Consider the following 8,387-nt stretch of genomic DNA (forward strand, 5'->3'; position numbering starts at 1 on the left):
TCTCAAAAAAGTTGAAGTTCTTTAAGGGACTATTTATTATTTTTTTAGGGAACTAAAAGTTTAGCCCGCTATAATTTGTGTACCCTCGTAATTAAGATGAGATATCAGCATAGGCCTATGCTATTGAAGTCTAATGATTTTGGAAATTAACTTAATGTACTAACAAGTAATATCTTTCATGCCCCTTCCAGTGTGGAATATTTATGGTTTAATAAATAGATTAATCCCACTATATGCATAGACTGACCCCAAATTATTCCAATCTAGGACTTACATTATAACAGGCTACCAAAGAGCTTGCGGTTCCTCCAATGATAATGGGCCAGCAGTGAAATATAAATAAATTTAATGAGTATATTTCTCAAATGATTATTCAAGTTTAAAAAATTATGGAACAACTTTATTTTGTTTTATTTTGTATGATAACTTCACTTAACTTGTGTGTTATAATATCTTAAAAAATTACTATTACCGGAATATAAACTAGATTATCCTAATTTAATATTCTAATTTATATTTCAAGTGGGACCCAAATAATATCCTAGTATTAATAAAATTTACTCAAAAATTTACTTGGAATCATTATCGGTCTCATCAAAACTAGAAAGTCTTATTGTTTGTGGTGTTGAAATGAATTTATTGGATGATAATAGCGTATAAAGATTTTCTTTCTAGCTACTTCCTCATCTATCTAAGTGCCAAGTTTTAACTCATTGATGGTTTGTTTTGAAGTGACTTCATCTATATGTTTAAAACATCCGTGTTCTATTTGTTGTGTAATAAAATTTTCTGTTAGTCATGATTGGATTTGAATCAATATAAAGCGCTTCTTCACGGGGAAAAAAATCACAATTCAAAACACGTCGTTTATTTAAAACGTACTTAAGTTTTTCCACTTTTTCTATTTAACAATGATGTACAAAGATAGAAACTGTACCTAGGATGGACAAGCACTTTCATTGAAAACGTAATTAACTGTTCTATCATTTTACGTCATTGTTAAATAGAGAAAGAGAAAAAAAAAATTACGTTTTCAAACACAACACAGTCTTTTGAGTTGTGATTTTTTTTATAATTAGTAGCTTCCCTGGTGGACAAATACTTGCTAATTTTGATGAGATTGAAAATGATTCCAAGTAAATTTTTTCATTAAAATTTATTACTAGGTTACTAGTCAGGTCCTATATGGAATATAAATTAGAATTTAAAATGCCGACAAGAATTTCCAGCGAATCTAGTTTACAATTCATATAGTGATTTTCTAAAATATAACATACAAGCTAAGTAACTTTATTAATATAAAATAAAAGAAAGTGACTTTGCTCCATAATCTCCTTAACTTGAGTGACCATTTGAGAAATTTACTCTAAATGTAATAGGAGTTTAAAATGTAAATACATAGTTAATGAAAATGCGCGCAAGTAATTGAACTTTTTTTCCCTTCAAAAAGAATAATTTTCTTGCGCTGTTTTCGGTTAATAGGAAACTCGACCCACCAACAAGTTTTGAATACAATAAATTTTTATCATGAATTGAATTTGGTTTGCATGGAATTAAGATCTGTTTGATGAAATCATGGCGTAAACATAATTTTTATTAGTAACCAGTATCAATATCTGAATAAGCGAATAAATTAACAATTTGTATTATAACGATGCTATATATAAAAAGGTACAATGTAATTTATAAAACACAATTTAAGTATATATATATTGCAGTAAGCCTCTTCGGCGATTTCTCTTTTCTTTTTTTAACATTTGTATTCACGGTCGATAACCTCGTTAGACATGCTTATAAATAAGTCCTTTTTTTATATATATTTCAAGACATCAAAAAGAGCTTCGGCATAATAATTTTTAGTTGATGGTTAGCCTAAGATTAGGGTTTGATTCCTTATGATCTTGATTTTTCAGCAAATGTAGCTGAAAGATTGAAGACACTCCCGGTTGGACTAGGAATTACACAAGATAGTGTCAATTTATATAGGAGTATATATTTATATGTCATATCTTATTTTTGCATAGTGTATATTGCGTATAATTAATATCGAGTGATATCGCTTGATCTAAGGTGGCTTTGTCCCTGAATGAAACGATAAGTTGTAAGATTTTGAAAACATGCGAAGAACGTTTTATTAAGGAACTGCGTCACCTTAGGCCAAATAGTATCACTTAATGCCTCTTAGTCGAAAAGTATAAAATTTGAAAAGATAAGAGATTAATCTAATGCGACGATGCACTCAATCCTTGCATTCATTTTAGTTGTGCCGTTAGTTTAATGCCATTTCTTTATATGCTCTTATCACTACATCACTAATTAATATATACATAGGGGGATGGCTCCTACTAATGTAGTATTATAGAAAATAAATAGTCTCGACCACACTAATAGCGATAAATAGTGACATGCTCTCATATTTATGGCAGACTCTTGGCGCCAACAATTTTCAACTTTTCCTTCATTAATCTTATATATATATATATAAAAGCAGGACATCTGCCCACTGACGTGGCACTCTCTTAGACTAGGATTTATATTTATCTTTTTTCTCAGATTTTTGGCCTTTCTCTCTTTTTCCTATTTATGTGCTTCTAAAAAAGAAAAATTCACTTCTTTCCAGAAAGCCACTTATTCGAAAATTTCCAACAACCACATATTTTCGTTACCTTACATAATTAAACCTCATTTATTCAATTAATCGTTATTACCCAACAATAAGTGCCGCTTGCTCTTTTGGCAAGAGTTCCACTGCCTTAAGCAGTGGGAAGTGTTAGGGTTTTGCCCTGATTTTCTTACCATCTTTGAGTTTTACTTTTCTCTTGAAGGAAAGTCAAAGTATAACCATAATTGCTTTACTTTTTCTGAAGGGAAAATATAATTCTCTTCCATATTTGGCTAGTCTTTTTCTTGGAGGAAAAGGTTTGGACCTCTATAAATTGAAGAATCGATCCCTCTCATACAACAGAATACAATAGCATCCACAATGTAGTCACTAAAGAGTCTTGTTTATGGGGAGATTATTCTCTCTATAGTTTTTAATGCTTTCTTTTAAATTAGGTTTTCAATATGTAGGTCAATTGACCAAACTCATATCATATTATTAAAGTCTTTTTTATAGCTTTTCTTTGTCATCTAATTTATCGCCATCAAGGTTTGCAATTGCTAGCTTCCGCATGGTGCCTTGATTATTTCGATCCCAACAGGAAGAAGTGAAGAATTTTTCTTAACAAAGTGAAAAATCCATTCCTTTCGCGATGGAGGACTGGGGTTAGTATGAGGCTTTCTATATCTTTCATTTTCATCTATGCCTTCCATTTTTTTAACACGAGAAACAAAATATCGTAATCATTCAAATTTTCATGTTTTTGATGCGTCTGTTTACAAAATGGTGAAGCCTAGACTTATAATAGCGGTGAAACACTTCACATCGATATCGGTCATCGGTTTTAGATGTCCTAAATTTCTAATCGAACCGATAAGATATAGTTTGATATTATTCAGCAGTTATCGGTGGGTTATCGATCCATCTATTGGTTAAAATAATAACCAAATCATAGAGTATCGTCAAAAGGCTATTAGTTACCTATGTTAAGCAGTGCCAATCTAAACTAAAGCATTAGGAAGATCACTTTATAATAACAATATACGGCCAACAATCACATTTTTGTTTTTTCTTCTAATATTTCATGTTAAATAAACAATCATCCATTCCAAAAGAAATAATGTATGTAACTACTTTCGTTATGAGCATAATAGAGCAATTATTGTTGTAACAAATGATCTCTCAGAATTCTATAGGGATTGAAACGGCTGTAATAATAAATAAAACGGCAACATGCAATCTTCCTCTTCACACCCATCTTTTATCCCATTTTCTTCTTCATAATTACTTTGCGTATGTTGTTGATAATTACCGGTAAGCAATGAAAAAAATTCTGAACAAGATAAAAATATGTGTCTGATTAAGAGAAAATGATGTGATGGAGTATAGCCGATACACGATGATGATTGGAGCAATGTAGCGACCCCTTTCATATACGAGTGCTATTTTCACTAGAACTTTCAATATTTCTTTTAGGCTCTCTTTTATTGTATAATATTTCGTTAACACTTTTTTTTTTTTTTTTGTTGAGAAAAGTTGTTTGTTGGATTTATAGGGAGGTGATGAAAATAATAGAATGATATTAAGATGATCCATTTGAAGGAAAAAGAGGATTTATATTGGTGTTTGCCATCAACGTGGTTAGTTAAAAAGGATAACGTTTTCTAAATTTTCTAAGTTTGAGTAACAGAAGGAAAAAAGAGGATGAAAGGAGGGAAGACTGAATAAAGGAAACTGAAATGTTAGGGAGGGGATGAAAAATGAAAAGGAAAACTAAAACTACAATAGAAAACTTTCAGTTTGACAACTGGTACTCCTGGTTCAATCGTTGAAGAGGGCAATATCTTTCTTCTTTTATTCTTTTCTATACTCTGATTACCATTTTCATTTTTATTTTTAAAATTTCAAGAGAGGAGAAAATCTTGTATTCAAGACATATTTAACTTGTAATCTAAAAGGACATTCAAAAATTGGATTTCTACTAAACTTTACTTTATCTTATTAATTATTTATTTTGATACTCCTTAAATATTTTTTAATTAGATAAAATCTAAATAAGCTTTATTCGTAATAAATAAAATAATTAACCATATGTGATTTAGAAGTATTTGCTCTAAATAGACCAAATTCACATTTTCTGGTTAAATTGTTGGTTTTGTATTTATGATTTATTCACTAGATCAAGCTGGTTTACGATTTAATCCAAACACATGTTATCTTTTCAACATTTACTTTCTCATATAAATGGAAGACAATATCTAAATTCATGATTAGCTGTTGGTCTTTTTAGAAATTTTTTAATATTTTAATTCGTGCGCAACGCGGGTAGTTTTACTAGTTCATTAATAAGAGCATGCAGAGGCTACATTAAAGAAAAGTCAGATTTAAATTATCTATATTGACAATGTAAAAATTATTAAGCTATGACTATCGTGCAAGTAACTTACTATTTATTTTACAATCAATACAAAAACTTAAAACTCAAAAAAGCCATTGGGAGTAGATATTTGCTGAAGATGTTTGATGTGATTCGTGTGTGTATGTGTGTCTGTAGTATTAATTTTAATATTAATAGTGGCAGTATCAAATGCCACTATACCACGAAAGAGAGGGGAACCTTCCATAATTCCATATATACTCGTATCTCTTTTTTGCTTTAGCCATCAGTTTGAACTATACCGTTGAACCTCTGCTATTGTAGAGAAGATATAATATAACTTGAAAAATTAGATCCAACAAGAACTTGAATATTATAGTGAAATATTTTTATGGAGAGATCTGAGAATATTAGCTAGCACTGTGTCTTGCATTGTATTTTCTCTTTATTAGACTATAAGCTTCTCCATAAATGTGAACTGCATCTTGGATCACTTGATTATTCATTCTACCAGCTAGCTCGCTCGGTAGCCAGCTTTTTGTCTAAGACTTTGAATTACCCCTAAGGTAGCCATTAGAGAATATGATATCTTATACTAGCATTTATTAAAATGTTGAATTTGCTCATTCCTATACATGAAAAGGATATGCGTGCCCACTGATTTCATCCAATTGTTGTTTATGTATCTTGAAGATTCTTATATATAACTCTTTTTTGTTGGTGTGATCTTATATTTAACTCTATGAATGTGATGCAGAATTTGCAAGAAACTCTTAAATATAAAAGTGCACTTGATTTAGATACCAACAAATTAATATTTCTAGCCATATTTTTGTAACTTTAACAATCAAATTTTTTGCCACAACAATCGATAGTGCTGTTACATAAAATCAATTAAGAGTATTGACAAAAATAGGCGCTCACCCAAATAGATAGCCGAGATGTATAATATACATATACGATATGTATATTAACTGGCGGATAAAAATATTTTTGGCCGAACGGCTGAAATGCCTCACGCACCACTGAACAAAACAAAACAAAAAATAAAATAAAATATATGTATAGGGGCCTGAAGAGCATTTACTGTCTCCTCTTTTAAAGTGAAAAAACTTTCTCTGTTTCTTCCTAGAGGATGCAGGTTAGACTGAACCTAATTAATTTTTTATTATTTCTTCTTCTCTATTCTCTCTCTCTCTCTCTTTTTTTTTTTTGTTATTTCATGATCAATAGCTGTTTATGTATGTATCTTTCCGTTGTCACGTTGTAAGTTTTGGGGGTCTAATAGTTTGGTCTTTGGGAGGGAAGTACAATGTATCGGAACTAATGCTGGTGAAGAAACAAGAAAAAAAAAACTTGACATTTTATAATAACTCACATGACTACGTGCAAGGGAACAAGTAACTTGTCCGGCAAAAATTTTGTGAATTTGTGATATCACCACCCTTGATAAATAGTTGATGAGATGGTTTCCAAGATTATTCATTCAATCAGATACTGCCACACGTTATCAACGTTAAAATTCATGGGGAAAAAACTCTGATCAGGATATATATATATACTCCTATCATATAATGTCTATCTGGTCGAACCCTACTAATGACAGTTAACTTATTTTATCGTGTTAAGCATCAGATATACAGTTAAGCACTGGAGGCAATTAGAGTCAAAGATCATATACATAACCAGATGAGGAAGTTTCTTTCCCATAAGAATTTACTACCAAACGAACAAATGGAAGACATGTGTCTTTTATATATACACATTTATGATTATAATCGTTGCCCAACATATCACCATCACTAATTTACACACACACACACACACAAACAAAAAAAAAAAAAAAAAAAAAAACGGAGAAAGAACCATAAATAAATACACCCGGAGAATTAAACACAGTTACTTATAGATCTATGTATATAAGTTAGTATATGAGTCAGCCAAAAGCCAGCATTCGTGCAGTATGAATAAACATGAATTAGCTACGCATAAATTCAGTTGTTAATTTTATTTAGCGACGAGATAGCGATAAATTATTAAAATTATATATTTACAACAGATTAGTGACCAAATATGTAACGCTAAAACATCGTTAATTTCTTTTACTATTTCTTTGTAGTGGCGATAGCGTGCTTGATTAAAGTCCAATTAGAACAGTGAAAATTAGGGAACCAAATTTTGTCAAGTATGCATGGGGCATGCCCTGCCCTAGCAGAACACAAAGTAATACTTTCCCTTTGTTTATTCAACGTTAATATATTATACTTCAAACAGGAGAGGAGACATTCAGTTTCCAAAAGTCCCAACACCATAATTAATCATTAGTGCTTATGCAATTTTCTTACTTTAACTAATGCTTCCTCTTCTTATTCTTCCTCTTTTTCTTGAAAAGAAACAATTATAACTGATGCTTCCTGTCTATCTTTATAGGCTATAGCTTCTAAACAGATATTAACAATTAAGGAGTTCAGTTGTATATACAGACAATGAAAAAAACCAATTCACTCTGGTATTAGTGAATTTTACCATGTAATCATAGCAAGTTTGTTATCATTTTTAGCAGGATACAAATAATAATGATCATGAAAATGTATATGTATTGTACTTATATACCTTACAGGTAACCTGTGTAAATATTTTTTTAGTAAATAAATCTTAAACTCTAATAATAATACAATGAACTTCTACTCTTGTTTCTTTAATTATCAAATCCGAAGCACTATACTTGTTGAAAATTTTTAAATTCAATTATTATATGAATGAAGCAGCCTAATCCCACCAGACACCACATTTCATCTCTAAATTTGTCTTTGTGCTTATTTTAGGTTTTAAACCTAAATGTGAGATGATCGAGTCGTCTACATGGTCAAAGGGACATTGTTCTGTAGTTGACCAGTAGTGCACTATTTACTTGTAACTTGATCAGAATTAATTAGTTCTAATCTTCAATTTTTGTTTAGTAATTAAAAGAAGAAACCGATCTAGGTTGTTCGAAATTAATTAACCATTGTTGGTAATTATCAAAAAACTTTTCAAGGTACATGAACTTACTTTGTCGCCTCCACCTATGCATAAAAGCTAATAATAGCTCACTATTCAAAAGGCAAAAAGGCAAAATTCGGTTCACAAATCTTAGTAGTAAAAGTTTACAATTCGGATCTGTCTGCCACAAAAAAAAAAAAAAAAAACAACAACAACAAAAAACTCTTTATGAGTCAAAAATAAACTAAAAACAAGTAATGAAACAGAGTAGTTTCTCTTAAAAAAAAATGCTCATTTTTTGCTTTTTATACATAAAAGATCATTCATTGAAAGCAAGTAAAACTAGGCAGGGTCTATACAAACAAGAACTGAACGCATATTACTGTTAGGTGTTACTCTCTGTATGCCAATTTATATGACGCACTT

This window comes from Lycium ferocissimum, chromosome 8 (assembly GCF_029784015.1).
Source record: "Lycium ferocissimum isolate CSIRO_LF1 chromosome 8, AGI_CSIRO_Lferr_CH_V1, whole genome shotgun sequence".
In the NCBI taxonomy this organism is placed as follows: Eukaryota; Viridiplantae; Streptophyta; class Magnoliopsida; order Solanales; family Solanaceae; genus Lycium; species Lycium ferocissimum.